This window comes from Pseudophryne corroboree, chromosome 5, assembly GCF_028390025.1.
Source record: "Pseudophryne corroboree isolate aPseCor3 chromosome 5, aPseCor3.hap2, whole genome shotgun sequence".
In the NCBI taxonomy this organism is placed as follows: domain Eukaryota; kingdom Metazoa; phylum Chordata; class Amphibia; order Anura; family Myobatrachidae; genus Pseudophryne; species Pseudophryne corroboree.
Window position 1 is genome coordinate 735,735,520 of NC_086448.1, and position 20,221 is coordinate 735,755,740.

The window sequence follows — 20,221 nt, forward strand, 5'->3', positions numbered from 1 at the left end:
TCTTGTAACCAAGCTCACGCAAACCACCCCACCAACTCCCTCAGTGTCAATTTCCTCCTTCCCCAGGAATGCCAATAGTCCTGCAGGCCATGTCACTGGCAATTCTGACGAGTCCTCTCCTGCCTGGGATTCCTCCGATGCATCCTTGCGTGTAACGCCTACTGCTGCTGGCGCTGCTGTTGTTGCTGCTGGGAGTCGATGGTCATCCCAGAGGGGAAGTCGTAAGACCACTTTTACTACTTCCACCAAGCAATTGACTGTCCAACAGTCCTTTGCGAGGAAGATGAAATATCACAGCAGTCATCCTGCTGCAAAGCGGATAACTGAGGCCTTGGCATCCTGGGTGGTGATAAACGTGGTTCCGGTATCCATCATTACTGCAGAGCCAACTAGAGACTTGTTGGAGGTACTGTGTCCCCGGTACCAAATACCATCTAGGTTCCATTTCTCTAGGCAGGCGATACCGAAAATGTACACAGACCTCAGAAAAAGACTCACCAGTGTCCTAAAAAATGCAGCTGTACCCAATGTCCACTTAACCACGGACATGTGGACAAGTGGAGCAGGGCAGGGTCAGGACTATATGACTGTGACAGCCCACTGGGTAGATGTATGGACTCCCGCCGCAAGAACAGCAGCGGCGGCACCAGTAGCAGCATCTCGCAAACGCCAACTCTTTCCTAGGCAGGCTACGCTTTGTATCACCGGTTTCCAGAATACGCACACAGCTGAAAACCTCGTACGGCAACTGAGGAAGATCATCGCGGAATGGCTTACCCCAATTGGACTCTCCTGTGGATTTGTGGCATCGGACAACGTCAGCAATATTGTGTGTGCATTAAATATGGGCAAATTCCAGCACGTCCCATGTTTTGCACATACCTTGAATTTGGTGGTGCAGAATTATTTAAAAAACGAGAGGGGCGTGCAAGAGATGCTGTCGGTGGCCAGAAGAATTGCGGGACACTTTCGGCGTACAGGCACCACGTACAGAAGACTGGAGCACCACCAAAAACGCCTGAACCTGCCCTGCCATCATCTGAAGCAAGAAGTGGTAACGAGGTGGAATTCAACCCTATATATGCTTCAGAGGTTGGAGGAGCAGCAAAAGGCCATTCAAGCCTATACAATTGAGCACGATATAGGAGGTGGAATGCACCTGTCTCAAGCGCAGTGGAGAATGATTTCAACGTTGTGCAAGGTTCTGCTGCCCTTTGAACTTGCCACACGTGAAGTCAGTTCAGACACTGCCAGCCTGAGTCAGGTCATTCCCCTCATCAGGCTTTTGCAGAAGAAGCTGGAGACATTGAAGGAGGAGCTAACACAGAGCGATTCCGCTAGGCATGTGGGACTTGTGGATGGAGCCCTTAATTCGCTTAACAAGGATTCACGGGTGGTCAATCTGTTGAAATCAGAGCACTACATTTTGGCCACCGTGCTCGATCCTAGATTTAAAACCTACCTTGGATCTCTCTTTCCGGCAGACACAAGTCTGCTGGGGTTGAAAGACCTGCTGGTGAGAAAATTGTCAAGTCAAGCGGAACGCGACCTGTCAACATCTCCTCCTTCACATTCTCCCGCAACTGGGGGTGCGAGGAAAAGGCTCAGAATTCCGAGCCCACCCGCTGGCGGTGATGCAGGGCAGTCTGGAGCGACTGCTGATGCTGACATCTGGTCCGGACTGAAGGACCTGCCAACGATTACGGACATGCCGTCTACTGGCACTGCATATGATTCTCTCCCCATTGAAAGAATGGTGGAGGATTATATGAGTGACCGCATCCAAGTAGGCACGTCAGACAGTCCGTACTTATACTGGCAGGAAAAAGAGGCAATTTGGAGGCCCTTGCAGAAACTGGCTTTATTCTACCTAAGTTGCCCTCCCACAAGTGTGTACTCCGAAAGAGTGTTTAGTGCCGCCGCTCACCTTGTCAGCAATCGGCGTACGAGGTTACTTCCAGAAAATGTGGAGAAGATGATGTTCATTAAAATGAATTATAATCAATTCCTCCGTGGAGACATTGACCAGCAGCAATTGCCTCCACAAAGTACACAGGGAGCTGAGATGGTGGATTCCAGTGGGGACGAATTGATAATCTGTGAGGAGGGGGATGTACACGGTGATATATCGGAGGATGATGATGAGGTGGACATCTTGCCTCTGTAGAGCCAGTTTGTGCAAGGAGAGATTAATTGCTTCTTTTTTGGTGGGGGTCCAAACCAACCCGTCATTTCAGTCACAGTCGTGTGGCAGACCCTGTCACTGAAATGATGGGTTGGTTAAAGTGTGCATGTCCTGTTTATACAATATAAGGGTGGGTGGGAGGGCCCAAGGACAATTCCATCTTGCACCTCTTTTTTCTTTAATTTTTCTTTGTGTCATGTGCTGTTTGGGGAGTATTTTTTTGAAGGGCCATCCTGCGTGACACTGTAGTGCCACTCCTAGATGGGCCAGGTGTTTGTGTCGGCCACTAGGGTCGCTTAGCTTACTCACACAGCTACCTCATTGCGCCTCTTTTTTTCTTTGTGTCATGTGCTGTTTGGGGAGTGTTTTTTGGAAGGGCCATCCTGCGTGACACTGCAGTGCCACTCCTAGATGGGGCCAGGTGTTTGTGTCGGCCACTAGGGTCGCTTATCTTACTCACACAGCTACCTCATTGCGCCTCTTTTTTTCTTTGCGTCATGTGCTGTTTGGGGAGTGTTTTTTGGAAGGGCCATCCTGCGTGACACTGCAGTGCCACTCCTAGATTGGCCAGGTGTTTGTGTCAGCCACTAGGGTCGCTTAGCTTACTCACACAGCTACCTCATTGCGCCTCTTTTTTTCTTTGCGTCATGTGCTGTTTGGGGAGTGTTTTTTGGAAGGGCCATCCTGCGTGACACTGCAGTGCCACTCCTAGATGGGCCAGGTGTTTGTGTCGGCCACTAGGGTCGCTTAGCTTACTCACACAGCTACCTCATTGCGCCTCTTTTTTTCTTTGCGTCATGTGCTGTTTGGGGAGTGTTTTTTGGAAGGGCCATCCTGCGTGACACTGCAGTGCCACTCCTAGATGGGCCAGGTGTTTGTGTCGGCCACTAGGGTCGCTTAGCTTACTCACACAGCTACCTCATTGCGCCTCTTTTTTTCTTTGCGTCATGTGCTGTTTGGGGAGTGTTTTTTGGAAGGGCCATCCTGCGTGACACTGCAGTGCCACTCCTAGATGGGCCAGGTGTTTGTGTCGGCCACTAGGGTCGCTTAGCTTACTCACACAGCTACCTCATTGCGCCTCTTTTTTTCTTTGTGTCATGTGCTGTTTGGGGAGTGTTTTTTGGAAGGGCCATCCTGCGTGACACTGCAGTGACACTCCTAGATGGGCCAGGTGTTTGTGTCGGCCACTAGGGTCGCTTAGCTTACTCACACAGCTACCTCATTGCGCCTCTTTTTTTCTTTGCGTCATGTGCTGTTTGGGGAGTGTTTTTGGAAGGGCCATCCTGCGTGACACTGCAGTGCCACTCCTAGATGGGCCAGGTGTTTGTGTCGGCCACTAGGGTCGCTTAGTTTACTCACACAGCTACCTCATTGCGCCTCTTTTTTTCTTTGCGTCATGTGCTGTTTGGGGAGTGTTTTTTGGAAGGGCCATCCTGCGTGACACTGCAGTGCCACTCCTAGATGGGCCAGGTGTTTGTGTCGGCCACTAGGGTCGCTTAGCTTACTCACACAGCTACCTCATTGCGCCTCTTTTTTTCTTTGCGTCATGTGCTGTTTGGGGAGTGTTTTTTGGAAGGGCCATCCTGCGTGACACTGCAGTGCCACTCCTAGATGGGGCAGGTGTTTGTGTCGGCCACTAGGGTCGCTTAGCTTACTCACACAGCTACCTCATTGCGCCTCTTTTTTTCTTTGCGTCATGTGCTGTTTGGGGAGTGTTTTTTGGAAGGGCCATCCTGCGTGACACTGCAGTGCCACTCCTAGATGGGCCAGGTGTTTGTGTCGGCCACTAGGGTCGCTTAGCTTACTCACACAGCTACCTCATTGCGCCTCTTTTTTTCTTTGCGTCATGTGCTGTTTGGGGAGTGTTTTTTGGAAGGGCCATCCTGCGTGACACTGCAGTGCCACTCCTAGATGGGCCAGGTGTTTGTGTCGGCCACTAGGGTCGCTTAGCTTACTCACACAGCTACCTCATTGCGCCTCTTTTTTTCTTTGCGTCATGTGCTGTTTGGGGAGTGTTTTTTGGAAGGGCCATCCTGCGTGACACTGCAGTGCCACTCCTAGATGGGCCAGGTGTTTGTGTCGGCCACTAGGGTCGCTTAGCTTACTCACACAGCTACCTCATTGCGCCTCTTTTTTTCTTTGCGTCATGTGCTGTTTGGGGAGTGTTTTTTGGAAGGGCCATCCTGCGTGACACTGCAGTGCCACTCCTAGATGGGCCAGGTGTTTGTGTCGGCCACTAGGGTCGCTTAGCTTACTCACACAGCTACCTCATTGCGCCTCTTTTTTTCTTTGCGTCATGTGCTGCTGTTTGGGGAGTGTTTTTTGGAAGGGCCATCCTGCGTGACACTGCAGTGCCACTCCTAGATGGGCCAGGTGTTTGTGTCGGCCACTTGGGTCGCTTATCTTAGTCATCCAGCGACCTCGGTGCAAATTTTAGGACTAAAAATAATATTGTGAGGTGTGAGGTGTTCAGAATAGACTGAAAATGAGTGGAAATTATGGTTTTTGAGGTTAATAATACTTTGGGATCAAAATGACCCCCAAATTCTATGATTTAAGCTGTTTTTTAGGGTTTTTTGAAAAAAACACCCGAATCCAAAACACACCCGAATCCGACAAAAAAAATTCGGTGAGGTTTTGCCAAAACGCGGTCGAACCCAAAACACATCCGCGGAACCGAACCCAAAACCAAAACACAAAACCCGAAAAATTTCAAGTGCACATCTCTACCAGGAGGTGCACAGAGCTGCAGACAAAATATGGGAATACGACTAATATGGAGGAGGAAATGGAGTTGGAGTGGGCAAAAAAGAAGAGGTCAAGGTGTGGGCTGTGTATACTGTCATTCAAGATTCTCCTTTTTCTAACACAGTGTCAGATGTATTAAGCCTGGAGAAGTGATAAAGCAGTACAAGGTGATAACGCACCAACCAGTCAGCTCCTAACTGTCAATTTACATATTGGAGCTGATTGGCTGGTGCGTTATCACCCTGCACTTATCACTGGTTTATCACTTCTCCAGGCTTAATACATCTGCCCCACAGTGTGGAGTGCTGCTGAGTAAACCAGTAGAGGGCAGGGACACACATAAGGGAGATGGTTGTTATATAGGGAATTAAAACGTAGACAAAATACTGACGCCTGGAATCCCGAATGTTCTTTTAGTGGGACGCGCTCACATCCTGCCGCGAGGGGGAGGCTAGGTTTAACCAGTAGAAGGGAGATTAGGGTTAGGGTGCAGGGACCGGAAGTGGATGGTTATGTACCGGGGAAGGGGGGGTTAGGGTTAGGCACTTACAAGGGGAGGTTAGGGTTAGGCACCAAGCGGGGAGGGTTAGGTTTAGGCAGCAGGGAAAGGAGGGTTAGGGTTAGGCACCACCTGGTAGGGTTAGGGTTAGGCACCACCGGGGAGGATTAGGGTTAGGCACCCACAAGGGAGGGTTTAGGATTAGGGACCAGGGAAGGTTAGGGTACTTTCAGAGGTGCTGTCGGGATTCTGATGGTTGGGATGCCACTGTCTGTATTCTGACCGCCGACATCCGGTCCATCTGTATATCATACTGAATCCCAAGTCTTGGTATTGTATATTCATGTAAACATGATCCCCCCACCTGTGCATCAGTGTTCCTGGGCTTAAGGTTAGCAATGAACAGATGAACACATCTAGATAACGGGGGTCATTCCGACTCGTTCGCACGCAGCGGTTCTTCGTTGCGGTGCAAACGGGTCAGAAATGCTCATGCGCGGCGGCTGCATTGCGCACGCTCATTGTTGCCTGGCGACGCGGCGATCGCAAGAAGATGGACAGGCGGGATGCGTTCCGGGGTGGATACTCACCGTTTTCCAGGCGTGGTGAGTCCAACGCAGGCGTATCCAGGCTTTTGGAGGGCGGATGTCTGACGTCAGGACCGGGACCTTCGTCGCTGGATCCGTCGCACAGGGTAAGTAACTCTTACCCTGGTCTTGTTTTGCAGGAAACTTTTTTAGCATAGCAGGGGTGCATGCTAAAATACACTCCCCCATAGGCGGAGATCAGTTGATCACACTAGCAGCAAAAAGTTGCTTGGTGCGATCAACTCGGAATGAGGGCCAACAACTCTACTGTATACGGCCACATATATATATATATATATATATATATATATATATATAGCAAACAGTTACAGCCGGCACTCCAAAAGCATCAGTCCATTACCTGCTCCGGTGCCCTCCCTCAGTCAGCATGACTGCAAATAGACAGGAATCACGGCGGCACTCAGGAGACTGTTATACTTGCAGTAAGGTTTATTGCCAAATGTGCATCCAACACATGTTTCGGGACACAGCCCGTCGTCAGGGATGTGTCCCGACGACGGGCTGTGTCCCGAAACATGTGTTGGATGCACATTTGGCAATAAACCTTACTGCAAGTATAACAGTCTCCTGAGTGCCGCCGTGATTCCTGTCTATATATATATATATATATATATATATATATATAGGATATTTTCAGTGTTTCTACTATAATGTATTTTACATATAGGTCATTTCAGTCCTAAATACATTGAAGCTGCTTCATCCAAGTATCACATCAGCTGGTTAAGGATTATTAACTTCCTTTAGCCAATACGCTGATGCCAATGAACATGATAATGCAGTCAGTGCATCATTTTTATAATGAGGTGTTATTCTAGGTGTCTCATTAATGTCATCACACATCCTATTTTGACAGGTCTTCTCATATTAGCTCATGTAAAACATGTCAGTATAAAACATGAAGAAATGTTGTATATGTAGTTAAACAAGTATGACAAAGCCAATTAAGAACTGAAAAATTAAGTTCTTCAAGTGAAGAAGATGATATTAGGCAATAAAGAGTGACTTTATTTAAAAGGAAAACTGTATGACAACACAGCGGTGATCACAATGGAAACCACAATTCTCTGTGTTTCTTATTTGTACTGGTTATCAAGAAAGTTCCATATTTTTCAATATCCTAATATGTATTCATATTATTGCTCAAATAATGTGATCTGTGTTTTACTATAGAAATTAGAGAGAGGGATAGAGAGATAGAGAGAGAGAGAGAGAGAGAGAGAGAGAGATATGGCTGCTGCCTCAATACTTTCAAAAATCTGATATACCATTGTGTATTTATCTGAAATGCAGTGCCATAGCAGGTACCCACTGCCCAACGCCCATCGGCAGGATGATATCACACAGTGAGTCCTGGGTAAACATTGAAAGCCGTAGCTGATTTAGCCAAAGTGGCCACTTAGGGCCCAGCGAGTACCAGGGGGCCAGCCAACAGGACTCACTGGCGTAACTCGTAAGCCTGGTATACATGAGCACGATGTGTACGATATGTCGCTAAGATCTGCGGATTTCATGACATATGGGGGGTAATTCCAAGTTGATCGCAGCAGGAAATTTTTTAGCAGTTGGGCAAAACCATGTGCACTGCAGGGGGGGCAGATATAACATGTGCAGAGAGAGAGAGATTTGGGTGTGGTGAGTTCAATCTGCAATCTAAATTGCAGTGTAAAAATAAAGCAGACAGTATTTACCCTGCACAGAAACAAAATAACCCACCCAAATCTAACTCTCTCTGCAAATGTTATATCTGCCCCCCCTGCATGCACATGGTTTTGCCCAACTGCTAAAAAATTTCCTGCTGCGATCAGCTTGAAATTACCCCCATTGTCTGAATGTGTAACCAGCTATAGTTGCCTACCCTCCCGCACTGCCATCCTCCTGCCAGCAAGGGGCGCTGTGCCTCGATAGCACCGTGCTGTCAGCATTATTACTTGGGGACCTGGGAGGTTAGGCTCCGAGTCCATACACAGGCTGAGCTGTGGGGGGTGAGGGGCTAGTGGGGGGATCTGGGGCAGTACAGACCAGCCAGGACAGCTTCCCACCTAGCAGAGCCCCTGACTGTGTACCCTGCTTTATGTCTGTTACTAGTCCTGAGTATCCCTTTGTAGCTGAAGCATCCTGTTCCACCAAGGGCTAAATCTCAGGATCTCCAGGTGCTTATAGTGGCTGCTACATATCTCCCCAGATTTCCACCCCTATCCCTCAGACCTCACTGGCTGTTTTCCCAATATTCTGCCCTTGGACCACATGGTGCAGGTCGGCAGCACAGATGAAAGAGCAGGCAAGGCCAGCTCCACTGTTCACAGTGCAAGGAAATGTTTCTGGATGCCCGCATCCTGCCCTGCCAGCCAGGGCAGGCAACACAAATTCTGGGGGCCCCGGTACACTGATTTTTATGAGGCCACCCCATAACCACCCCTCGAGCTCCCCCCCTCTCCCACACCTCCTCATCCCCTCCTCCAGACAGCCCTCCCTTGCATGTGCATTTAAGATAGTATAAATATAAAAGAGCTATAGATCATGTATAAAATCTGTATTTAGATGTATAGAAATGTGTGTGTATATAATATATAAAAAAATATTTTATAAAAATGTATAATGATGCATAAAATGTGTACCAAACAGTGTGCAGGCTCTTTAAAAGTAAATTTGGACTCCAGCCCGCTTGTACGTAATGTGGCAAACTGTCCCTATCTTACCCTACAGACGTCTTATCGTACCCTGGAGGTATGGTTCAGCACTGCAGATCTCACTTGCATGCTCTCTGTGTGACAGTCTGTCTGCCCTCAGGTAGCTGTAATCACTCAGAGGCTCCCCTCAGTAATGAACTGTGCCCGATGGAATGCAGAGGTTCCACGCTATGTGGGGGTCCGCTGTGTTGGGATTGTGCTGCAATACAGGTGTTGGTGCCTCCGTCACTAAAGTGGCTCCCTCCGCTGTGCCTGGTCCTGCTGACAGACAGCCGGAAGTGCTGTAACTGCTGCGGCTTCTTTCAACAGTGCTGCTCCTCAGTTGCACCAAGGCAGTACTAGCACAGATAAGATGATGCGGCAGGGCATGGTGCTGTGTACAGTATACATAATAACACTGTAATCTGAATATATCAGATCACTGTAATCGAAGAGCATAATTATTATTATTAATATTTTTTGACCAGGCAGGTAGTTGTGTGACTTTGTAGTGCTGCTACATGTGGGTATAACTTGGGTGCATAGTGTGCACCAAGTTATACTCACATGCAGCTGCACCACAAGTCACACAGTAACCTGCCTGATAAAAATAATAATTCCCCTTCCATTAAAATGATCTGATATACTCAATGTCGTCCTGGTCTGTCTGTGTGTTACATGGTCATCTGACATACATGCATGCAGATGCATCCATGATATGTGCATGCCCGCAGCCCGCTCCAAAACAAACCTAAAGCCCAAACAAACTTTGAGTCTGTCGTGCTGGAGAGCCGAGCGCGCCTGCAGTGCACTGTGCACACACTTGACTTACCAGTCTAGCAACACACAGGCTCAGCCGCCGGAGCAGTAATCAATCAGGCTCCGAGTGAGCAGTGACGTCCCCACCTCAACAAGCTGCCAACAGTCCCGCTCCTGCTTGGCCGCACACTCCTCACAGCAGAGACAACCAGTGCTCTAAACACTCTTTCAGAGTACACACAGGAGGAGGGGCAACTTAGGTAAAATAAATCCAGTTTGTGCAAGCGCATCAAAATTGAGTCTTTTTCCTGCCAGTATATGTACGGACTGTCTGACGTGCCTACTTGGATGCTGTCACTCATATAATCCTCCACCACTCTTTCAATGGTGACAGAATCATATGCAGTGACAGTAGACGACATGTCAGTAATCGTTGGCAGGTCCTTCAGTCCGGACCAGATGTCATCTTTTGCTCCTGACTGCCCTGCATCACGGCCAGTGGGTGAGCTAGGAAATGTTATCCTTTTCCTTGCAGCCCCAGTGACGGGAGAAATTGAAGGAGGAGCTGTTGACGGGTCAAGTTCTGCTTGAGTTGACAAATTACTAACCAGCCAGGTCTTTGCACCTCTGCACACTTGTGTCTGCTGGAAAGAGAGATACAATGTAGGCTTTAAACCTAGGATCGAGCACGGTGGCCAAATGTAGTGCTCTGATTTCAACAGATTGACCACCCTTGAATCCTGGCAAAGCGAATGAAGGGCTCCATCCACAAGTCCCACATACTTTACGGAATCGCTCCATCTTAGCTCCTCCTTCAATTTATCCAGCTGCTTCTGCAAAAGCTTGATGAGGGGAATGACCTGACTCAAGCTGGGAGTGTCCTGAACTGACTTCATGTGTGGCAAGTTCGAAAGGTTGGACAAGACGGAAATCATTCTCCACTGCACTTGAGTCAGGTGCATTACCCCTCCTTTGCCCCTCCTTTGCCCTCCTTTGCCCCTCCTTTGCCTATATTGTAGGTGGATGTATAGGCTTTAATGGCCTTTTGCTGACTGCTCAATCCTCTGAAGCATATAGAGTGTTGAATCCACATCGTTACCACTTCTTGCTTCAGTTGATGGCAGGGCAGGTTCAGGAGTGTTTGCTGGCGCTCCAGTCTTCGGCACGCAGTGGCAGAATGCCGAAAGTGGCCCGCAATTTTTCGGGCCACCGACAGCATCTCCTGCACACCCCTGTCATTTTTCAAAAAATTCTGCACCACCAAATTAATTGTATGTGCAAAACATGGGACATGTTGGAATTTGCCCAGATGTAATGCACGCACAATATTGGTGGCGTTGTCTGATATCACAAATCCCCAGGAGAGTCCAATTGGGTGAGCCATTCTGCGATGATGTTCCTCAGTTTCCGTAAGAGATTGTCAGCTGTGTGCCTCTTATGGAAAATGGTGATACATAGCGTAGCCTGCTAGGAACGAGTTGCGTATGCAAGATGCTGCTACTGGTGCTGCTGCAGGAGGCCATACATCTACCCAGTGGGCTGTTACAGTCATATAGTCTTAGTCTGCCCTGTTCCACTTGTCCACATGTCCTTGGTTAAGTACACTGATACAACCGCATTTTGTAGGACACTGGTGACTCTTTTTCTGACGTCTGTGTATATTCTTGGTATCGCCTGCCTAGAGAAGTGGAACCTAGATAGGATTTGATACCGAGGACACACTATCGCCATCAAATCTTTAAGTGCACTGAACTAATGCTGGATACTGGACGCACCTCTAACACCAACATAGCTGTCAAGGCTCAGTTATCCGCTTTGCAGAAGGATGACTGCTGTCATATTTCATCTTCCTCACAAAGGACTGTTGGACAGTCAATTGCTTACTGGAAGTAGTACAAGTGGTCTTCTGACTTTCCCTCTGGGATGACGATCGACTCCCAGCAGCAGCAACAACAGCAGCGGCAGCAGCAACAGCAGGTGTAACACTCAAGGATCCTACGGAGAATCCCGGTTAGGAGAAGACTCCTCAGTCTTGACAGTGACATGGCCTGCCGGACTACGGACGTTCCTGACTGAGGAGGAAGTTGAAGTTGAGGGAGTTGGTGGTGTGGGCTTGCAGGAGCTTGGGTATAGGAGGAAGAAGGGACTAGGTGTCAGTGGACTGCTTACGCTCTTACCCAAAGTTTCACAACTTGACACTGACTTCTGATGGATGCGCAGCAGGTGACGTATAAGGGAGGATGTTCCTAGGTGGTTAACATCCTTATCCCTGCTTATTACAGAATGACAGATGCAACAGATGGCTTGACACCTGTTGTCCGGATTTGTGGAGAAATAATTCCACACTGAAGAGGTGGCTTTTTTGGTAGTTTGCCCATGCATCACAATGGGCTTCTTCATCCAAGAACAACAGGTGTCTCTCGGTGCCTGACTTAAACAAACCACATCTCCATCAGAATCCTCATCGTCAACTTCCTCCTCAGCGCCAGCAACACCCATATCCTCATCCTGGTGTACTTCAACAGTGACATCTTCAATTTGAATATCAGGAACTGACTGTGGGTGCTCCTTCCAGCACTTGCAGGGGGCGTGCAAATGGTGGAAGGAGCCCAACTCTTCCTGTCCAGTGTTGGGAAGGTCAGGCATCGCAACCGCCGACACACTTGGACTCTCCTTGGGATTTGTGATACCATCTCAGAGCAAACAGTTCTTTTCTGTGCTCTTTCCAGCTTAACTCTTTTAATTTTTCTAGCGGGAGGATGAGGACTTCCATCGTCATGTGAAGCTGAACCACTAGCCATGAACATAGGCAGGGCCTCAGCTGTTCCTTGCCACTCCATGTCCTAAAATTGCATATTGGCAAGTTTACGTTTCTCCTCAGACCATTTAAATTTCTTTTTTTTGGTTCTTTTTACTGAACTTTGGCTTTTTGGATTTTATACGTCCTCTACTATCACATTGGGCATCGGCCTTGGCAGACGACGTTGATGGCATTTTGTCTATGTCATGGCTAGTGGCAGCAGCTTCAGCACTAGGAGTAAGTGGTTCTTCTTGATCTTTCCCTATTTTCTCCTCAAAATTTTTGTTCTCCATTATTTTTTGGGAGTTACATGAAACAATATGCGCCACAGGAATGACTGGAATGACTGATGAGACAGGACACTGCCACTGGTCTGATGCAGCACAATAGGTTGTTGTTAGAATTATTATACTGCAGCAATGGACATATAGCAGCAGCGTATATCGTCACTCGGAATGACTGATGACACAGGACACTACCAACTGGTCTGATACAGCACAACAGGTTGTTGTTATAATTGTTATACTGCAGCAGTGGACATATAGCAGCAGCGTATATCGTCACTGGAATTACTGATGACACAGGACACTACCACTGGTCTGATGCAGCAAGCACAACAGGTTGTTGTTGTTATAATTATTATACTGCCAGCAGTGAACATATAGCAGCAGCGTTATACCGTCACTGGAATTACTGATGACACATGACACTACACTGGTCTGATGCAGCACAACAGGTTGTTGTTATAATTGTTATACTGCAGCAGTGGACATATAGCAGCAGCGTATATCGTCACTGGAATTACTCATGACACAGGACACTACCACTGGTCTGCACAACACAGCACCACTTATACAGCTACACTGGATATAGGGCAGCAGAGAACACCAACACTGTGATTGCCTGGACCTGATGCAGCACAATACACTGAGTGACTAAACTGGACTGGACTGAGCAGCACAACACTTGCCACCCCACTTTCCCGCCCCAACACACAGACACTGAACACTGAGGACACGTCCTCTCTATACACTCTCCGAGACTGAAGTGAAAATGGCCACGACGCGCGGCTCCTTATATGGAATCCAAATCCCGCGAGAATCCGACAGCAGGATGATGACGTTTTGCCGCGTTCGGGTTTCCGAGTCAGGCGGGAAAACCCAAGCCAGACTTGGATTCGGGGCTCGGAAAGGCAAAGTTCGGTAGGATTCGTTCTCTGAGAACCGAACCCGCTCATCTCTACCATTTAGCACCATTGAGAGTGGACAGAAAGTGGTAACACATAAGAGCTTCCTCTGCCCATGTGTGACTCAGAAGTGGCCCTGCTACCAGGAAGAGTCAGACATGCTGGTACAGACAGAGGTGCTGCTGAAGCGGCTGGGCTCGAAATGGTGTGCGATATCTGCAGAGATGGGAAGGAAGAGTGCTGGTGCCAGGGCGGTTTGGGTTGAAAATGCTGGCGGTTGGGATCTCGGTGTTCAAAATACCATCCGCGGAATCCTGGCAGTGAGAATCCCGACAGGGGAAGGTACCCCCTAACCCTCCCCCCCATCCTAAACCTTACACACACACACACCCAGCCTAACCCTAAACTTAAGCGCCACTTCCCGCAGCCTAAACCTACCCCACCTCCCCGCAGCCTAACCCTAACCCTCCCCTAAATCTAAGGCCCACACCCCCCTGTCCCCATGGCTTACCTCTCCGGCGGCGCGGCCAACAATCATTTGGAATTTCTGTGCCAGTGTTGTGTACCTTGTCGGAATGCTGGCGCCGGCATTCCAAGATATGTCGGGATTTCGGCGCTGCATTTTGACTGCCAGGATCCTGACAAGTACTACAGGGTGAACGTCTGTGAGTTCTGCTGCCAAGCACACAAGTGAGAGGAGGGGAAGGGCAGCGGGAAGGAGGATATATTTTTATATTCTATACAACTCGAGAGGAATCTGTCAGTCTGTGTGAAGGTATCATAGGATAAAACATACTATATTACAATAATAAAATCTCTAGCGTTACTTTCGAGAATACGGGTGTGGTAACAAAACAAAATAATGTGCCCATATTGAGAGTTACGAGACAGGTGTTTTTTTAGCGTATTATATACGGTACCTTTATACAGTTCTGACATTATACATAGCGCTCTACACAGTGACATATCTATAATGGAGCAGCACGTTTGTCGGAATAGTCAGCATTACTGTTTCACAGAAGAAAAGTCTTGGATTCGATTCCCACCACAGCTGTGAAGTTTGTATGTGTGGGTTTCCTCCGGGTGCTCCGGTTTCCTTTCACACTCCAAAAATGTACTGATTGGTTAATTGGCTACAGACAAAATGTAACCCTACTGTGTAAGTGTGTGTGTCCATGTGATATAGCGTGTAAGCTCCATGGGTAGGGACTGTGTGAATGACTGATATACTCGCTGTACAGCGCTGCTTAATATGTGTACGCTATATATATATTACTGTACATAATAAATATATACAGTATTCTCTCCTTACTCTCCTATGTATTTCTGTTCTCCATAGTCTGCTGGAGTCAGGGTGGTATGTGTAACACCCTGGGGTTGGCGGGTATGTCTAAGAGGTTGAGAGAGATATCACAAGTGATGGGTGGCTATGTGATGGACCTTTTTCTCCTGGAAAGTTTTTTCCCTACCTTGTCCTGTAGTACCATGTTCAGAGAGAGAGAGGTAGGATAGATTAATACAAAACAGGAGTGAGTCTGTAATTCCAACAGGATGTCTTTTATTGAGCCGCAATGAACTCTGGATTGAGGATGATGATGGGTTAATTGGCATAAAAGATTGAATAAAAATCACAATGTAATGGCTAGGGTTGTTTGTGAATCCGGACTAAGTTGAGCTGCTGGGTTTTGGCTTGGGACCTTAGGATGGAATTAGGCTGACTTAATATAGGATCTACTCATTCATAGATGGGGGGGTTTGGCAAAGTTGGAATACCTGACTGGATGCTGTAACAGGTGAATTGAGTTGGCGATATGGTACCAGCTATATGGAAACTGGAACACTGGGGTAATGAGTTACCAGTGCATTAGAATAGCTGGGAAGTTCATAACACTGAGGGTTCACAGTTACTGGGATGAGATTAACCAGTGAATCTGAAAATGCTTCAACGAAGTTGCAGGAGCAGTTTTACAGGAACGCTGGGATAGGCTGTACCAGCGAATCGGAAATGCCGCAATGGAGTTGCAGGACAGCTCTTCAGGAACACTGGGATAGGCTGTACCAGCGAATTGGAAATGCTGCAATGATGAACTGAGCAGCCCTTCAGCATCACTGGGATTGGCTGTACCGGTGAATCTGGATATGCTGCGGTGATGAACTAAGCAGCCCTTAAGGATCACTGGGATCGGCTGTACCGGTGAATCCAGATATGCCGCAATGAGGAACTAAGCAGTCCTTCAGGATCACTGGGATCGGCTGTACCAGTGGATCTGGATATGCTGTGATGCAGAGCTGAGCAGCTGAACTGGATAGCTCAGAAAGCCAGGGACTGCTGGAGATGTAAACTGCACTAGTCCTGAATTCAACAGGAGAGCCTGGAGCTCACAACAGGTTGATAGACAAAAAAGCACTGGCGATTTGCCTGTGTTGGGATTTAGAATTTATACCCCTGGCTTGCTGCTGATTGGTGGTGATGATCACATGGCTAAAAAATGGTTCCTGATTGGACTCTGGGCAGTAATCTCCAAGCACGGCAAACAGTGGACGGAGGCCGGCGGCAGGTGGGCAGAGACAGGTGGCGGTCGAATGGAGACCAGCGGTGGGAAGAGTGCCAGGAGACCAGCCACAGGCGGCAGCAGTAAACAGAGGACCGGAGACCAATGGTGGGCAATGTGCTGTGTTGCGGTGAGTGTGGGACATACGGGAGGCTAATCACCAGGCTGTAAATAGGTTATCTGGGTCGGATGACCTGGGTAGCCCATTTCCACTGCAGCTCACCCGGGAAAGACCCGCTAAAAACCTTGCTTGTTACCAGTGTAAAAATCCCAGGATCACTTTATCCGGGATTTTTGCCTTGGATTTTTCCACTGACAAAAATCTCGGGTGCGCATTCATGTACGAAAACCCAGGATTTTCATGTCAGTGGAAAAGGGGTATTACAAAACCTTTCTCCAATTTCAAGCATAGTTTTGTTTGTGACCTCCTCCCAAATACAAAGGATTTCTGCTGTTTCCCTGATTTATAATCCAGTCAATGAAAGTTCCTGAAAACAGGTTTTGATGTGACTTGAACCCCAGAAGTAATCCATGTTGACAGAATACATAATATCTGAGGCGAACACACTTAAAGTGCAAATTCTTTCAAAAACGTCATCTTTGAAAAAAACTTTGTTGTGTCCAGATTTCTCATCTTTTGATGTACCTTGTGATGATTCTTGGTCTAACGCAGTGGTTTCCAAATTTTTTTGAATCACAGCGCCCTAGAATATCAGAATTTTTTTCACGGCACCCCTAGGCCAGAAATTTCTTATTGAAAAATTTAGAAAGAAATATTACATTAAGTAGATTGCGTTTATATGTCATCCTTAGGGTCAGTTGTGTGGTGAGGGACAAGATTTGCTTCTGTTTGGCCACATATTTTATGACTGGCAGCCACCAGCACTGGTTTTGCCTATTATATTGACCATGAATAATTTGAATTGGTCCTGGACCACCAACCCAGGGCACCCCTGCAAGTGTCCCGAGGCACCCCAGGGAGCCATGGCACACAGTTTGGGAACCCCTGGTCTAATGTTTTGATTGTTCTTTTTGAGTCTGTCCCATGCAGCTTTTCTCGCCCTGCGATTTGTACAAACACAAACACTTGTTTTGCCAGAATCTTTTTTTCTTCTGTTTTGGTGAAGACCATTGCAATTCCACAGTGTCCATTTTTATCTCATTCAAATACAACAAAAAATAGCCTGTAAGGGAACAAAGCAAGAATTAATAGAATTAAAACAAGAATTAAAAACAACATTATTTTAAACCTCATTACATTTTAAAGTAAAATCCAGGGGGGTGGAGGGTTATCAAGATAGCGGCAATTTAAAAAAAAATGACCTCTAGTCTGAACATGTGACCAATTACTTTTTAAACTCTGTGCATAGTACAACTTGTCAAAAGAAAAAGAACTTCTGACTCTCAAACTTCCAACAGAAGCTGCTACATTAGGATGGGTGTGGTTCATCAAATCAACAGTATCTAGGTCGACAATGTTTAGGTCGACCACTGTAGGTCGACAGTCACTAGGTCGACATGGATGGAAGGTCGACAGGGTTTCTAGGTCGACATGTGCTAGGTCGACAGGTCTAAAGGCCGACATGAGGATTTTTTTTTTTTTTTTTGTGTCGTTTTCTTCGTAGAGTGACCGGGATCCCAAATTAGTGTACCGCGTCCCCTCGCATGGCTCGCTTCGCTCGCCATGCTTCGGGCATGGTGCCTTCGCTCCGCTGACGCTTCGCTCGGCACAGATTACCGTTCCAATCGTAGTCCACGTGGTTCGTTAAGTATGAAAAAATTCAAAAAAAGAAAAAAAATATGAAAAACTCATGTCGACCTTTAGAGCTGTCGACCTAGCACATGTCGACCTTCCATCCATGTCGACCTAGTGACTGTCGACCTACAGTGGTCGACCTAAACATTGTCGACCTAGATACTGTCGATCTTCAGACCGGATCCCATTAGGATACCTGTGAACATTTCCACAAATGTGCATTGTCCAAGCTAGTATTCAGTATACAGTATGACACTAATGGGGAAAAGAGATAAAGTGGTGAGACGAAGTGCCAACCAATCAACTCCTATCTGCCATTTTACAATAAAGGACCCCATACATTAGAACGATAATGCCTGATTTCTTCTGATTTCAGCATTCGGCCCGATATATCAGGTGAAATCGGGCATTTTGGAGGTGTTTCTGATCCGATCCGATGTGCGTTCCCGTGACCAACGGATCCTCCAGATTGAATGTGCTGCACTCGTGATATGTCGGACCCCGCAGGCATGGCTGGGATCGCCCAAGATATATCGGATGCAAAAGGACAGCATATGATGCATCTTGGGCGATCCTGCCACCCGGGAGGCTGCCGGGGTGATCGCCTGCGACATGTCAGACGGACATGTTGCAGTAGTGTATGGGGCCCTTTACATTTAGGAGCAGATTGGCTAGTACGTTACCTTTCTCCATTTTATCTCTCTCCAAGGATTGATACATCTCCCCCTAAGGCACGTAAATTATAGGCTATACTCTATAAGACTAAACAATCTTAATTTACCCTTTTAGCAATCTTTGGCATTGCTAACAATAACAATATTGAAGGCACATAGAAGGCAATCAAGTTTTAACAAAAATAACCCAGTACTCAATCTTTAGATGGAGTAATGAATCTCTCTTGTTCCTATTTTGCTATAGGCACACTATTACTAGAGATGAGCGGGTTTGGTTCGCCGAGAACCGAACCCTACCGAACTCCACGTGTCAAACACGGTTCCGAGCCCGGCTCGGTTGTTCCCGCCTGACTCGGAAAACCAGAACGAGGCAAAACGTCATCATCCCGCTGTCGGATTCTCGCGGGATTCGGATTCCATATAAAGAGCCGCGAGTCGCCGCCATTTTCACTCGGGCATTGTAGAGAGTACAGAGAGGACGAGGCTACGTTCTCTAAGTGTCAGTTCTCAGTATCCGTGCTCAGTATCAGTGCTCATTGTCTTGTGCTGGATCGTGCTGCTCAGTAATACTAGTACAGTGTCTTGTGCTGCATCTTGCTGCTGTAGGGTGCTGTGGTAGTAGTGTCCTGTGACTGTGCATCGGTCATCATCATTCCAGTCACAGTGGTATCTGGGGGGTGACAATTCCAGAGTGCTTTTGTGCTGCTCACTAATACTAATACTAGTACAGTGTCTTGTGCTGCATCGTGCTGCTCAGTGTCAGTTCTCAGTAGTATCATCAGTGTTCAGTATCACTGCTCAGTAGTATCATCAGTGCTCAGTATCACTGCTCAGTAGTATCATCAGTGCTCAGTATTACTAGTCAGTGCTCAGTGTCTCGTGCTGCATCGTGCTGCTTAGTGTCAGTTCTCAGTAGTATCATCAGTGCTTAGTATTACTGCTCAGTAGTATCATCAGTGCTCAGTATCACTGGTCAGTGCTCAGTGTCTTGTGCTGCATCGTGCTGCCCAGTGTCAGTTCTCAGTATCACTGCTCAGTAGTATCATCAGTGGTCAGTATCACTGCTCAGTAGTATCATCAGTGCTCAGTATCACTTGTCAGTGCTCAGTGTCTTGTGCTGCATCGTGCTGCTCAGTGTCAGTTCTCAGTAGTATCACTGCTCAGTATCACTGCTCAGTAGTATCATCAGTGCTCAGTATCACTGGTCAGTGCTCAGTGCTCATTGTCTTGTGCTGCATCGTGCTGCTCAGTGTCAGTTCTCAGTAGTATCAGTGCTCAGTGTCAGTTCTCAGTAGTATCATCAGTGTTCAGTATCACTGCTCAGTAGTATCATCAGTGCTCAGTATCACTAGTCAGTGGTCAGTGTCTAGGCATTACTGGGAGGATCTCACCACCCAGGATCGCATTGCAGTGTGCGATCCTATTGAGTGAATGTACCTTCCGGCACCCGCAGGGACAAGGCGATGCGGGCGGCGGGGGTCCTACGCATGCGTGGTCACACGTGACCGCGATACACTGAAGCATTTCTGGCAGAGGGTTCCTGGGGAACCCAGCCAGATCTACTTTCCATGATCTGTAGCCCATAGGCTACAATGGGCTACCGCAATCAAAACATGTGGTAGCTGCGGGGAACAATATCGGAAATGCGATATTGATACATTGGGCAGCATCACATCCCCCGTAGAAAGCTATGGAGGATGTGGTTGTGGGCGGAAATGGAGGGATTGCAGCAGGTATCGGGGGATACTTAATATTTGCCACTCACTGGCCCTCATTCCGAGTTGT